Source organism: Scleropages formosus, chromosome 13 (genome assembly GCF_900964775.1).
Source record: "Scleropages formosus chromosome 13, fSclFor1.1, whole genome shotgun sequence".
Taxonomy (NCBI): Eukaryota; Metazoa; Chordata; class Actinopteri; order Osteoglossiformes; family Osteoglossidae; genus Scleropages; species Scleropages formosus.
Genome location: NC_041818.1, coordinates 14,125,715 through 14,140,466, shown reverse-complemented (window position 1 = coordinate 14,140,466; position 14,752 = coordinate 14,125,715).

The window sequence follows — 14,752 nt, the reverse complement described above, 5'->3', positions numbered from 1 at the left end:
TAATTATGTTTATTTTCCTTTATTGTATTAAGATGTCAATAGCTTGTTCCGCATTGCAGGCACGTTTGCAGGGGTTTCAGATGTACTTTGTTAAAAAAAGACAGGAAAACACAATAATCAAATGAAATAGTTCCCTGGGAGGCACCCGGGGGCAGGGTGCCGCGGAGAGGACAGACGTGCCGACTCACCAGAGGGATGGTTTTCGGCTTTAGCCGCTGCTCCAAGAAGACTCTGCTCTGTCTTTCTGCTCCTCCGGTGTGCTTAGGCCTGACCAAAGAAGGATCCTTCATCCAGAGGTTCTGGTGGGGGCTGCAATACTGAACTTTTGACTCTGGGGCGGAGGTTAAACAATGGCCCGGTAAATGATTTTATCAGCGTTTCAGAGATTACACTGGGGGAGCCGAGAGACTTCTATCCCTCAAGCAGCAAAGCTCCACAGATATAATGAGCAACTGGTCTTGCGGGATCAATAGAGACACATCCGCACGGCTGCACGCAGACATATCCCTACGCGCTTGCCAGGAGCAAGTGGACGTGGCGGTTTAGCTAGAGGGCAGTGCATGGATTTAGAAGGATCCACACTAAGCTCCACCCTCTGCCCAAGAGCTCTGCGGGAGGGCACAGCGGTTATCCGTGACGGCAGGCACACGAGGGAGCCTGTCCAAACTGAACAAGCACCCCGTGTTCAACGGGGATCTGTCCGCCCACGACCTGCAAAAGAGACCACAGAGAACACTGTCCAGCTGCCCGCCTCCAGCCTGCCAATCACCAATCGACGGGGCCACGCCCACTCGCCCACTCGCCCACTTGCCCACGTGCCGGCAGAGCAGCAGGCACGGGGCTGGGAGTGCGGCGCCCTGCGGGAGACGGGCCATGCGACAGGGGTCATGTCTGTTTGTTCAGCGCTGCCCACTCTGTGGCTGCTGCTGAAGGATGCTGGGATAGCGTGGGTGTGGGAATGCTGTGCAGGAGTGTGTCAGAGGCTGAGAGAGGGGGCGGGGGGCCATGACAAACACATAGACTAGTCTAGGAGGAAATGCCCCAGCTGGTGGGTGGGGCCCACCTGTGTGAAACGGGCTTGCACCACGATGCATCGTAGACCTCGCACGCTCTTTGTGAAGTATAACAGTTGATTTTATATGAACTGTTTATCCAGCGGGGGGGCGCGGTGGTGCAGTGGGTTGCACCAGGTCCTGCTCTCCAGTGGATCTGGGGTTCGAGTCCCGCTTGGGGTGCCTTGCGACGGACTGGCGTCCTGTCCTGGGTGTGTCCCCTCCCCCTCCGGCCTTACGCCCTGTGTTGCCGGATAGGCTCCGGTTCCCCGTGACCCCGTATGGGACAAGCGGTTCTGAAAATGTGTGTGTGTGTGTGTGTGTGTGTGTTTATCCAGCACAGGGTCACAGTGGGCTAGAGTCTATCCTGGAAGCAAACAGTGAGAAGCAGTATATACCTTAACAGGATACCAGTGTATCACAGGGCATACACACTCATTCACTCGCACATGCACATGCACTACAAGTAGTTTTAAGTAACTAGTTTATCTGAAACACGTCTTTGGACTGTGGGAGGAAACCAGCACAAACACAGGGAGAACGTGTAAACTCCACACCGTCCAGGATGTGTAGAGTATAGGAGGTATGCTCTATATGCTCTATGTCTGCTCTATGTATACATAATATATCATGAGAGTTGGCAGTGATCATATAGTGGGGGGACCCTGAGTGATGTTTACGCAGAGTCGGAAGTAAGACCATCACCTTGGGTTCCATCATTTCAGCCAATGCTCGTGAAGTGCTGAGCACAGACACACAGTGAGGTTCTAGAATGATCTGTCCATGGAAAAACTGTTCCTTAACCTCTACTCGGTCTCTAGTAGAAGAATAGCGCTATAATGTTGTTCAAAGTTCTCTTCACCGCCTTCCTTAATTTTATGGTGACATAAAAAATTATGTTTTGTTGTATATATGGATATTTTTTGGTAGTTCACATTATTCCCTTTAAATATAGATGATGGACTATATGCACAAATTACATAAAAGACAGGTGGCATTGCCACAGTTCCTGTCCTTGTCCTTGTTGTTATAGTGCTATTTAACTTACATTTATTTAGACCTGCTTAAGTCATTCATTTGCATACAAAACGCACGCAGTCGCACGATGATAAACACACCCTTCCCGGCCTGCGATCAAATGCATTGGCACGCAGCAACAAACACGCTGACTGCAACGAGTAGCGCCGCTGTTGCGCAGCGCCTGGGTCGCGCGAGAGAACGCGGCTTCGATCCCCGCTCGGTCTATGTCGAGTTTGCACGTTCCCCCTGCGTCTGTGCGGGTTGCCTCCGGGTGCTCTGGTTTCCTCCCACACTCCAAAGACATGCTGTCGAGGTGGAATGGTGACTCTAAATGGCCCATGGTGTGTGACGGAGAGAAGGTGTGTTTCACTGACATATAGATGAATGACTCCTTGTAAGTCGTGCGTCGAGCGTTGTGAACCACCTCGCCTCACAGTACCGCACGGTGTTCGTCGGAAATCGCTTTGAAGAAAAGCGTCCGCTCAGTGAATAAACGTAAATATAGTGACCTGCGACAGGTGGCAGTTGCTGTGTCCAGAAGCAGCAACCCGGTGGCGGTGCTTTGCAGCGGCAGTGTGGGCACACATCCCTCGGCAACGGCAGGCCTGGCAGACAGTCGAACGTGCAGGAAAAGAGAAGCTCTTTGTATGACTGACCTGTAAGTGACAAGTGTAATTGAAGGACTGTTGCACCCTTCAGCTGCAGAAGGAGATGTGCGGTAATGGGAGCTGTTAAAACTGATTGACGCCAGTAAGTGTGTGTGGGGGAGGGACACGCGGCGCTGTGTGTTAATCTGCCCTTGCGTTTGAGTCTGCGATCATGTACACGCACCCGTCTGTGCACATTTTGGTGCACGTGCAGGTTCCTGCGTGTGCGCCTGTGTGTTTGCGTGTGTGTAAGCGGTGCGCCGTGACCCTTGTGTCTGCAGGAGAAAGAGGCGTCAACCGCACACGCGACTGCACCACTTTTAATTTCTCCAAGTGAATAAATTGTTGATAAATATGTGAATAAATTAAAAAGAGGGGGGGTGCGGGAGGAAGAGGAAAAAAGTTACTCATCAGAAAAATTTAATTTTTCACTCGGGCACCCACGAGAGAGGAGGTTTAAATGTTTGTTTGTGTGTGTGCGCACGCCTCTGTGTGTGTGTGTGTGTGTGTGTGTGTGTGTGTTTCCCTGCTATAAACATACAGAAAAGTCTCACACGAGCACATGCAAGCTCGCCGAGGCTCAGTGTGTTCCCACCCTCCATCCCTGACCGAGTACTCATCTATGAAAGACATGCATGTGTCTGCACATTATCAATGACCACTTTCTCAGTGCAGGGTCACGGTGGTCTGGAGCCTGTCCCAGGTGCACAGTGTGTGAAAGAGGCTACGTCGTGGACAGGCTGACGCATCACGTCATCGATCGCGTGCCACTTATGTACGATATGAGGGGTGCAACCTCACAGGCGTGCTGAAAGTCCCCCTCGGCCAGGCCTCAGACAGACGTTAATGATCAAAATGTCACACGTCCGATCACGGCTGAGAGCTGAACAGTAAGCCTCATTGTGGCTGTGCGCGGATATGGAGAGTAGAAGCGGAAGCGAACTAGACTGGGAGACTAGCCTGTGCTGAAGGACACACTCTCGTCCTGCTGGGGACGTGCTGAAGGACGCCTGGCCCACCTGATAGATAGACAGACAGGCAGCTAACATGCGTGGAAGTGGCAAGCTGCAGGGCATCACGCCCCATATGGAGCTTCCAGGGTGACATCTGGGCCCGGGCCCCCCCACCCCCAGCTACGCTGGCTCACGGCCACCAGGGCCTGACCTCACGGAGAACGTCGCCTTCGAGACGTTTAAACTTTAACGCGCCGCCCGCGCCCACGCCGATGCTTCGCCGCAAAGCCACCGCACTTTGCTTGCGTCTATAAATAACAGCTACGGACAAACAGCGCGACAGCAGTAACGGCGTATTTTCCTCATCAGCAGAAAAGCTTAGTCGTCGCCGCACTGTCGAGCTCACCGAATCCGCGGCAAACAGAATCTCACGGAATAAGATGTGCCTTTTAAATGTCAGCCACTCCCAAAGGGCCAAAGGAGGAGCAGGAAATTGATTGACATCGGCCGTCCAGTTGACTTTGGCGCGAATTCCTCCCTTGCGCTTCTCGCTCTCTCTCATGTCCTCTCTCCTCACTCTCCTTCTCTCTCCCTTCATCCTACGTGAGGAAATGTAAAAAAAAACGGAATGGCCAGACACACGATGATGTCCCTGTTCGCTCGGATTCGGCTGATCTCGGGGCTGATTTCATTTTGCACCTGGTTTCAGGCCCGACGCACAGGAATCTTCGAGTCTGACTTTTATTGATCTTTGCTGCATTGGTGCCGCCTTTGTGCGAGGCCCCCTCCGAGCATCCGAAAGCAGTCCTTTTGACGCAGCGGGTGCCTGGTTATCGGCGGCCTCGGATCGATTCGGACCCGAAACCGGGCTTATCCGGGCTCCGCGTTTTGTCTGGGGGAGGGGGCCGATCAAAGATCAACCGGGGCTCAACTGGCCATCAGGGTTGCGGGGAAGAGGGAGGAGCAGGAGGGGGTTCAAACGAGCCGCCAACAGGAACTGGAGAGGTATCCAAACCCTAAATCTTGTCTTCTCAGACCCAGATGATTTAAGTCTGAAAAAAATTAGCTAGCAGCTCATGGGGTAGATAAAGCCGAACAAATGTACTTCTTGCACGGTTAATTAATTTCTGTCTCGCGGTTTTTGCGTTACCCGAGCACTTGTTGGACACGTTCTTTAAAGCAACGTTCACCACGTAATTGTTGCATTATTATAAATTCATATACGTCTGTTTACACAGCTATGTCTTCTGTAATATGAAGTATTCCGAGGCCGGTACCTTTCTCAAGGGTAAAACGGAGCCTCCTAGGACCTGAATCTGCAGTGTCTTTTTTTGCTGTTTTCTTACCGCTCTGGTTCCCTCCCTATTATGCTGTGCTGTTGTGCAACTCCCACTAGAACAGCAGGCCTGTAGTGTTTGCGCGCCTCAGATTATTAGACGGAACAACTAAGGCATGCATAATCTAAATCCTAAATCTAAATTTTAAACTGAGCCTGACATCGCGCTCATTGGTATTCAGCATGCTGATTTGTCGCCTGGCACGAGCAGAAGGGACTTTGGATATGATTCATATCAGAGATTGACGGCAACATCCGCAGCTGTGATGCCGGAACTTGAGACGTCGCTCTCCTCGAAAAGAGGTACGGGTTACCTGGGCAGCGGTGGGTGTCGCTTTCAGATTTAAATCAGTCACCGTTTGAAACTGCGACGCTGAGATCGTCTGTGTCTTCCCCTCCGCTGAGTCCCCTCGCTGGTCTAACATCTCCCGGTGTAAACAACACCATCGAGCGGGAAGCTGAGGTCACGCATTTACTGTGGGCAAAAATGGTTGCGCGCCAGCTGTATGCCAACGGTGTAATTAACATGGAAAGTGGTGTTTTGGCAGCACGGGGTCATTAATTAAAAGCTAATGAAAAGACACCCCGTACTTCGGTGCGGGACGTCACAGAGGACGACGAGGGGAGGATGCCCGCCGCTTCCTGTCCCCGGATGCCGTGTCGCTGGAGGGGTCTGTTTGTGGGAGCCATTCGCAGCCGCGGCACACGCGGTACGCAGAGGTCGCGACCTTGGCGTTTCCCCCCACTTCTTTTAACTTGTATTGCATGACTTAAATGGAATGAACATCGTGCAACGAGACCGCGAAGGCGGAAACGTCATGGGATGCGTGAAGTTCCGATCAGGCTGCTGCCTCTCTCCCTTCTCCAACTCGGGCGGGAAACTCTGTCGTCCTCCGAAGGAAACTCCAGCAGCACCAGGTTGAAGGAGATCTCTATCCACCTTGCTTTAGCATCTGTGAAGCAGGAGGACTGATCCAACGTGAAACTTACATCACGGAGTCTCGGCTTTGGTTCGCCACGGTCTAGGCCGACGTCCCGTTCGGTGCCGCGCGCGCGTCTCTGTGCCGGCGAGGCGCAACCTCACCTTCTGCGTCTGCACGTGAAGCACACGCGCGAGAGACTGTGGCCACTCCGGTGATCCACCCTTACCACTCAGCAGTGGAGGTAGCGAGAGGTGGAAAAGGCACGGGTTTGCAGTACGTTTCATACGGGAGGCTGCCTTTGTGGAAAGCTTTCAGGAAAAGAGCGACATTGTTCGCTCGCCGTGCTGGAAACGGTGAACACAAAGAGGCGGTATGGCCCGTCCATTACGCCAGCTCGCGGGACGCCTCGCTCCGTCCTCCTCCGTCTCGCCCTTGTTCTCGGGCCCTCCGTTTCGCTGATCGCGCTGTGCGGTGTCATATCTTCTCTGCCGCAGAAGAGGAGAGCTTTGAGAGTCTGCATGTGGTCCTGTGCACGTGTGTTTAATGCGTGTGTGTGTGTGTGTGTAAGGACTCTGCGTGGGACTAAATGGAAGGTCTCTGTATCTGTTTGGTTGTGCCTTCCGTTCTCTGTCGGGCTCTGTGTTTGTTTTTTTCATCGGTGTGTATGTTTGTCTCTGTGTGAGCGCACGTGACCGGTTGCGTTTGCGTGCATTTCTTTTTGGCACGCGTGTATGTTTTTTTGATTTATGCGTGACTGTGGATCACCGTGTGTCTGTGCTTTCCAGAGCGTGTGCCTGCGCGAGTTCCTTCTTCTCTGCGTCTGTGGACCCGCCCTCCTCCCGTCCCGGCAGCGTGAGCTCTGCCCGGCGAACCCAAGTCTGCTCTGTGTGGAACGAGGGATGGGTGGGATCAGCCAGCAGGACCAGTCAGACCCCCTGGGCCGGGGTCCGGAATCCTCCGCGTGACTCGTAGACACATACGAGTGTGTGACGTGAGGTCCTTGGAGGACAGCTGGGAGAGGTGCACGCTCAGGACGTACCGTGATGGAAGAGTTAGGGGCTCACGGCCAATGCTTCGTGGGGTAACTCAAGCCCTTGATGGTTCAGTGCATGATGCAGAACATCTGTCAGTGAGCAAACAAGAGAAGTGCATGCTCTGTTTAAGGGGAGCTGTCAGAATCGGGTGCTAATTAAACAAACTATGACAGATGATTGTTCCGTGTTTACGTCTGGCTCAGCTCCCATGTGACCCCAGCTCTGCTCGCCGGCCCTTGGGCCCCCTCTGGTGGCCGGCCGACTCCCTCCGGCTATCACTTGTTGCCTCGGACACCTTTCCGGGGTTTATTTGTTTATTCGTTTATCGATTCCTCACACCGCTTCACGGTCCCTCTAATCCACTGTGACTGCATTTCAGGCATTCAGACATTGATGAATGTGACAAAGTGGAACAACAAGTGGGAAGTAAGTTTAATGTGTGACCGGGAGATTTCGCTGTTATGTGATGTGTGGTCCGTACGCAGACGGGTCTAGCGGTAAAGTAAGCACGCCGCGCGAGTGAGAATGTAACCCGTTTGCGCAACGCGGATTTTTCGGCGATATGTCACACTGTTCCGCAGCAAGACCAGCGCAGTGGTTAAAGAGCTTGAGCAGAAAGATTCTGGCTCGGATCCCAACAGGTAAAGCACCTTTCAACTCTTGAGCAATTTACCTAATACGAATTATTTCAGTTAAATGTCCTATAAACATAACTGTGCGCTATGTCGCTAAATTTACCGTATCCGCTACAGACAAGCAGTTTCACTGTGAGTAAAATATTATATGTGCAACCATTGTCCCATTTCTGTCCGTTGCCTTCTCTCGTGTCCCTGGAGAGGAACAGCATCCTGTAATAACTGGAAAAGGGGGCCACTCCTCACCTCATCTCGCTGTACCCCCGGAGACACGGGCCTGCTTGGGCGGAGAATTGGGGGACAGTACAAAAATTACCATATGAGGGAGAAATTGTGGGACACAAAGGCTAGCGCCAACAGCATTCACACAGGGGATTACCAATTTTATGCAGGTTTTCAAACTTGTCGGCCTCAGGAGAGAGTAAAGCATTGTTAAGATGGGTGTGTGACCAACAGCTATGCTAGTTCAAACCTCTGTAGCGGACCATCTGCTGTACCATTGAAGAAGGTGTAGCTATGCACAGACGTTGAAAACGACAAAACATCCAAACAAATCCAAGCCGGTCTGGATTACAGCATCTGATGGGAAACCAAACATGGCCCTGCCGGTGAGGCCCAAGGAAGCAGCAAACTCAGCTGTGCGACAAGTCTGATTAGATGTTGACCTAATCTCAGGCCATCAGTGGTGATTCCAGCCGAAGGCTGTGCCATGTGTCCCCTGCATCGCACACATGGGACCTCAAAAGGGTCATCCTGCTGATTCAATTCCAGCCCTTGAGAGCGAAAAGGGAATGGGGGAGATGAAATAAGCGGGAGGATACAGAGCTGGTGGATGGGCTGCGGGTTTGTGGGGAGAAAATGGGACGGGAGAGAAGTGGCAGGCCAGTTGAGGGGGGCAAATGTGGAGGTGTGTTTATCTTGACAAATCTCTGATTGTTCTCTCTCTCTTTCTCTCTCTCTCTAGTCTTTGTAAATAGCCATGATGGTGGGTCCCCTGGGCACATGCAAAGATGATGTTGAGGAAGGACAGAGCCCGCTATACATCATCACAGTCCACATGAATATACCCGCACTCATTTATAGATTACTCATATGAACATCCTCAGACAAAAATTAATAACTGACATACACAGACCAACAAATCCAAATGAACTAAATTATTTTATGTGTGCACACAAAGACTAACATGTGTATATATATCTATATATGTATATATACATACATACATACATACAGTCCTTTATATATATATATAGCAATTTGAATTTCTTGTATCATTTCATGTTTTTGTCACTGAATGATATCAGGTCTTCAGCCAAATTTTAATATTAGGTAGAGGGCACTTCAATGAGTAAATAACACTTTTAATTAAAAATCATTTATATCCTATAGCAGCTGATATTTAAGTAATGGAAAAAGTAATTGCCGCCTTATGCTTAGCTGGTGGCAGCACCTTTAGCTGCAATGACTGCAACCAAGTGCTTCCTGTAACTTAATATTAGTCCTTTACATCACTGTGAAGGAATTTTAGCCCAATCTTCCTTGCAAAACTGCTGTAATTCAGAAACACCGGAAGTTTTATGAAGATGAACTGCTCGTTTCAGGTTCTGCCACCCCATTGCTATCGGGTTGAGGTGTGCACTTTGATTCCGATGCAGACTTGCTTTTGTGTTTCGGATCATTGTCTTGCTGGATGATCCTACTACAATGCAGCTGCAGCTCACGGATGGAAGGTAGGGCACTCTCCTCAAGAACTCTCTGATAAAAAGCAGAATTCATAGTTCCTTCCATTATGACAAGTTGTCCAGGTTCTGCGGCAGCAAATCATCCCCACGCCACCACACTACCACCATCGTGTTGGCCTGTTGGTATGATGTTCTTACTGTGGAATGCTGTGTTTGCTTTGTGCTAGACATAACGGGACCTGTGTCATCCAAAAATGTTCCAGTTTTGCCTCCTCTGTCCATAGATCTCAAAAGGCTTGAGGATCATTCTGGTGCATCTTGATAAATGAGAGGCAACTATTTATATTCTTCTTGGTTAGCAGTGGTTTCCACCTTCCACATCTCCCACGAAACCCATTTTTGCCTTGTGTCTTTTATGATTGGGAAATCATGAACTCTAACCTTAGCTGAGACAAGGGAAGCCTGCAGTTCTTTGGATGTTTTTTTACGGTCTTTGGGGCTTCTTGGATGATTTTATGCTGCGCCCTTGGTGAATTTTGGCAGGCAGGCCGCTCCTGGGAAGAGTCGCTATTTTTCCAAGCGCTGTCAGTTTGGAAATTATGGCCCCTGCTGTGGTTCAATGGAGCCCCAGGGATGTTAAATATTGCTTTGTAACCCATTCCAGACTAATAGATATGAAAAATGTTTTCTTTTCGGGATCTTCTTTTTTCTTTGATTGTGGTATAAGGTGCTTGTTGAACCTTTGTGCTGGCAACATGACTGATGGTAAGAGTAAAAATCAGAAAGTTTATATTGAGCAGCTCTGGCTATGCTCAATTAGCTCATTGTAATTATCCCTCTAACTGGGTTGATTTATAGGGGGCAATTATTTTTTCACACAGTGCCATGTCATGTTGGATAAATGTGTTCATTAACAAATGAAATATACAGTAATATTAGAAATCCTAATGTGAGACCGGGGGGGCGTGGTGGCGCAGTGGGTTGGACCGGGTCCTGCTCTCTGGGGTCTGGGGTTCAAGTCCTGCTTGGGGTGCCTTGCGATGGACTGGCATCCCGTCCTGGGTGTGTCCCCTCCCCCTCCAGCCTTACGCCCTGTGTTTCCAGGTTAGGCTCCGGCTCCCCGCGACCCCGCCTGGGACAAGCAGTTCGGACAATGTGTTTGCAATATGAGATTTTAGTTGAAGAGTTGAAAAATTACAATAAGCAGGGGGGCAAATACTTTTTCGTGGCGCTGTATATATACACTGTCTATATACACGGTATATACAGCATATATAGCCAGAACAGACATACACGCCCTCACAAACACAGACACAAACCATCCCTGGACATGCTCAAAAATTCATGGACACCTCACTGTAAACAATTCCAGACACCCCATGCTGTCTCTAACATTCATTCATACATTCATTCATACATACATACTGTACATACATATAAATGTACTCACATATTACGTGATGTAAATATAAACCAAAATATGAGTTTTAACCAGACACACACACACACACACACACACACACACACACACACACACACACACGAGTCAACAGTCCTGCTGCCAGGTGAGGCCTGCTGCGGCCTGCAGGGTAACGGGCTCCCTCCGAGAGGCCTGAATGCAGAGCCACCTGCTGTGTGCGTGCTCCACATTTCCATGGAAATCGATGGCTCTGCAACCCTACGTGCGCATCAGCGGGGGCACCTGGGGGCCGGCCAAGCCAAACAGGCCTCCGACCCCCAGCCGCCCACCCAGACATCAAAAGGCACGGCAGCGCCGCAAAAAGGAGTCACCTGCCCTTTTCAAAAAGGGTTTGCGCTGCCCGCGATCAACAGATGGACGGAGGGAGGGAGAGGAGGAGAGAGGAGGAGAGAGGAGGAGAGAGCAAGAGAGAAAGAGAGGAGGAGAGGGGGGTGGGGGGGACTGTCCCTCAGCGCTTCTGCCCTTTTTTTCACGAAGAACAAAGAGCAGAAGCAGAGAAACGAATGCAAGGAGTTACATATTAGGCAAAACAAGGAGAGACGGGGTGAGAAGGACGCCGACGGAGACGGAGAAGCTGAGGGGCAGAGAGGAGGACGGGGCTCCGGCTGCCACAGCGTGCGGAAGGGGGAGGAAGAGTGAGGAAGGGGATGACAGTACAAGAAAGCCATTTCATTAGAGCTGTCAGACAGGCTGCCGAGTCCAAGGTAGAAAGGAGGAGGTGAAAACAAACAAACCACTCGTCCACTGCCCCCTTTCTTTCCCCTGCGCCGCTCTCAGGGAGAGAAAGAGGGAGATTTATATCAAAATCCCAAAGCGCCACCATCAGGATTCTTAATCATTGCTACGGCGACCGGTCACCTGGCAACGGGGCACACAATGGCTCGGTAACCTTGGCGACTGCGTGTCCGTCCGTCTGTCTGGACGGGGAGGCCGAGAGCAACCGGAAGGCAGCGAGTGACTGAGTACGAAAGAAAGGGAGAGAGAAATGGAGTCCGGCTGGGTGAATGGGAGAGAGGCCGAGGGAGGGAGATGCGGGGGGGGGTTGGGGGGGGTGACTCAGGTATAAAGATTCAACAGGCGTGTGACTACACAGCTTGCGTGCGTGTGTGTGTGTGTGTGTGTGTGTGTGTGTGTGTGTGTGTGTGTGTGCGCGCGCGCGTGTGGCCGATACTGTCCAAGGTGGCGTTTTGCGGGCCGTCGGCAGCTCAGCGCGAGCGTAGCAGCAGGCTGCTGTGTGATGGGAGGCCCTCATCGTGCCACTCCCGCAGCACTGACAGCGCCACCATTATCATTCCCCGCGTGTAGCTCTGCAGGTGCCCCGAGCGGTGCCCTCAGCAAAACGCAGCACGTTCGCGCTGTACTCCACCGATACGATCGGCGCACTCGCCGAGCACATTCTGGACCACTTTAGGACACTTAGAATAAACTTGTGCGAACTGCTTTTTTGTAGGGCCGGACATGCCTCGCTCCTTTTAGCAGCTGCATTAGTATTCTGCCCGTATCGCTCCGTCTATAAAGCACGTAACTTCGGCAAAGGACATGTCACACCGTGACAGTTCTTTGGCACCAGACAAAAAATTTTTTTCATCTTATTCTTTGTGTCTTTTTATCTGCCTCACTTTGCTTTTCGCTGTGTTATTACTGACTCTAAATACAGTAGTACCGACGGCGCGTTGCGGCGGGCAATTTCCGTTCCCAGCTTAACCGTTCGGTCTCAGTAGCGCACGCGCTACTAGTTAGTTAAAGGCCTTTCGAAGCTAATTCATCCGATCGTTCGGCTGTATTTCGTCAGCGCTCGAGGCGCTTAATCGATCGCGGGGCGCAGAGCCACCGAAACCCAGGTGTAGCCCACGCACGAACACACAAACACTCGTGTCGGTGCGCACGCAGGCTGGCGAAGGGAAAGTCGTCTTCTCTAATGATCTGCAGCTTCTCGCCGCTTCGTTCGTGGAAACGATGTCAGCGGCGGCTGAGCAGACTTGCCTCCATCTGGAATGTGGTTCGGGGGGGAGCCCGCCGGCCCGGGCCGCGTCCGGCGGGGGAGCGCCGCAGCGGAGAGTCGCCGTCTCGCCACGCGGCCGCAGTGATGGCGCGTGCCGCTCGACTCGATGATGACGAAGAGCACGTTCCGCATACAGGTGTAAGCGCAACAAAGGATGTGGAAGAGGAGGGGAGATCAGAGCGCAGCATAGACACGAGGAAAGGGAATGGAGAAATAGGCCAGGTGAGAGCAGAGATGAAAGGGAGGGAGACACACTTGAGGACTGGTTTTACTTTTCCCTCTTCTTTCACCGTTCGCTTTCAGTAGAGGGCAAGGGGGAGCGAGCAAGGGAAGGCTGTAGCGTCGCCCATCATAAACATGGACGCTCTCTAATGGGGGAGCCGCGCGGTTACCACGACAACTTGCTTGATACATGTGGTGAAGGAGAGAGAGGGAGGGAGGGAGTGGGAGCGTGGCGGGAGAAGGAGAGCAAGGGACGGGGGGGGGGTTCATTTCACACACCGTACCTGGCTTTGTGACTTAGTGCCTCTTTATGAATTCACGACGACAGCTTCTGTCCTCGCCGCTGCACAAAGTACGGTTTACCGTGGTTTCTACCACGTCCGGGAAGACTGCTTCAGACACATTAGCACGTGTTTATGTGAAACCGCGTCTGTCGGTGGCCAGACGCCTTCCTGTACCCGACCCGTTTAACGGGTTCTGCCTCTTCCATCCCTGCCCATCTATTTGTCCTGTGGGCCGCTGTATAAACACTTCATTACCACACACACGGAGTGCCCTCAGCCAGCTTGTCCCCCCCATGGCTGTATCTCCAGGCCTCTCCTTTCAAAGTCTCTGGCTCCGCCGCTACCATAAGCACAGCAGAATCATTACCAATTCCCCCCTACAGACAGAGCACTTCAGTCCACCCTAAGGCTATAGAACCCAAATACGAGTGTGTAAATGTCTGCTTCTTTCACTGAAATATGTGTGATGCTGAATGTGTACTGTGTGTCTGAGTATTTGGGCTGTTTCTCCGCATCATCATATACGCTGTTAAACTAACGAAACATTTGCTTGTATGAGCTTATATGTTATTTTAAAATTTTTGCTATATTTCTGTATGAATCACGTGACTTACTTGAAGGGTGGCACGGTGGCTCAGCAGGTAGTACTGGTGCCTCGCGGCTCCTGGCTCAGTCTGCATGGATGGAGCTGTTTTCCGCGTATTCGTGTGGGTTTTGTCTGAGCTCTTCCGTTTCCTCCCACGCTCCAAAGAGGTGTTTCGGGTCAACTGGTGACTCTTAATTGCCTGTAGTGCGTGTGTATGTGAGTGAAAGAGTACGTGTGATTGCCTTGCAGTGGACAGGCATCCTGTCCAGAGGGCACCTTGCCTTACAGCCTGTGCTTTGGGAATTTGCTTAGGATTGCAACCCTGCACTGGACAAGCACTTAGTGACAATGAATAAAAGCATTTAGTTAATGCATTTCTCCGAAGCGACTTACGATGTGAATCTACCTACAACTACTTACCTATTTCTACTGCAGGGTAATTTTGACTGGAGAAATTTAGGGTAAGTACCTTGCTCAACGGTACTACAGCAAGAGGCGAGATTCAAACCCACAGCATTTGGGTCCAAAGGCAGTAATTTTAACCCACACACTACCACATTGTCCTAATATATTAATAAAATCAGTCCAGATTAAATATTTTGCTCGAGTTTATGCCAGCAGACTAAGCTTTTAGTTGCGTGTCATCACAGCTACTGGGCACATTTTCCTCTTTTTTAACTTGTACATGTGGAGCATCTGTATGGTCAGTGTGCGTGTTACACGCTAACGACTCTCAGAGTTCACTCTGCGGATGCTGAATTTCAGGGTTAAGTACGTGTGTGTGTGTGTGTGTGTGTGGTCGGGCTGCCTAGGGCGCAATGGTAGCACTGCTTATTCAGAAGTAAAGCACAACTGAGCTTCATCTTCCAGTTTGTTTTCAACATGCCCCAATC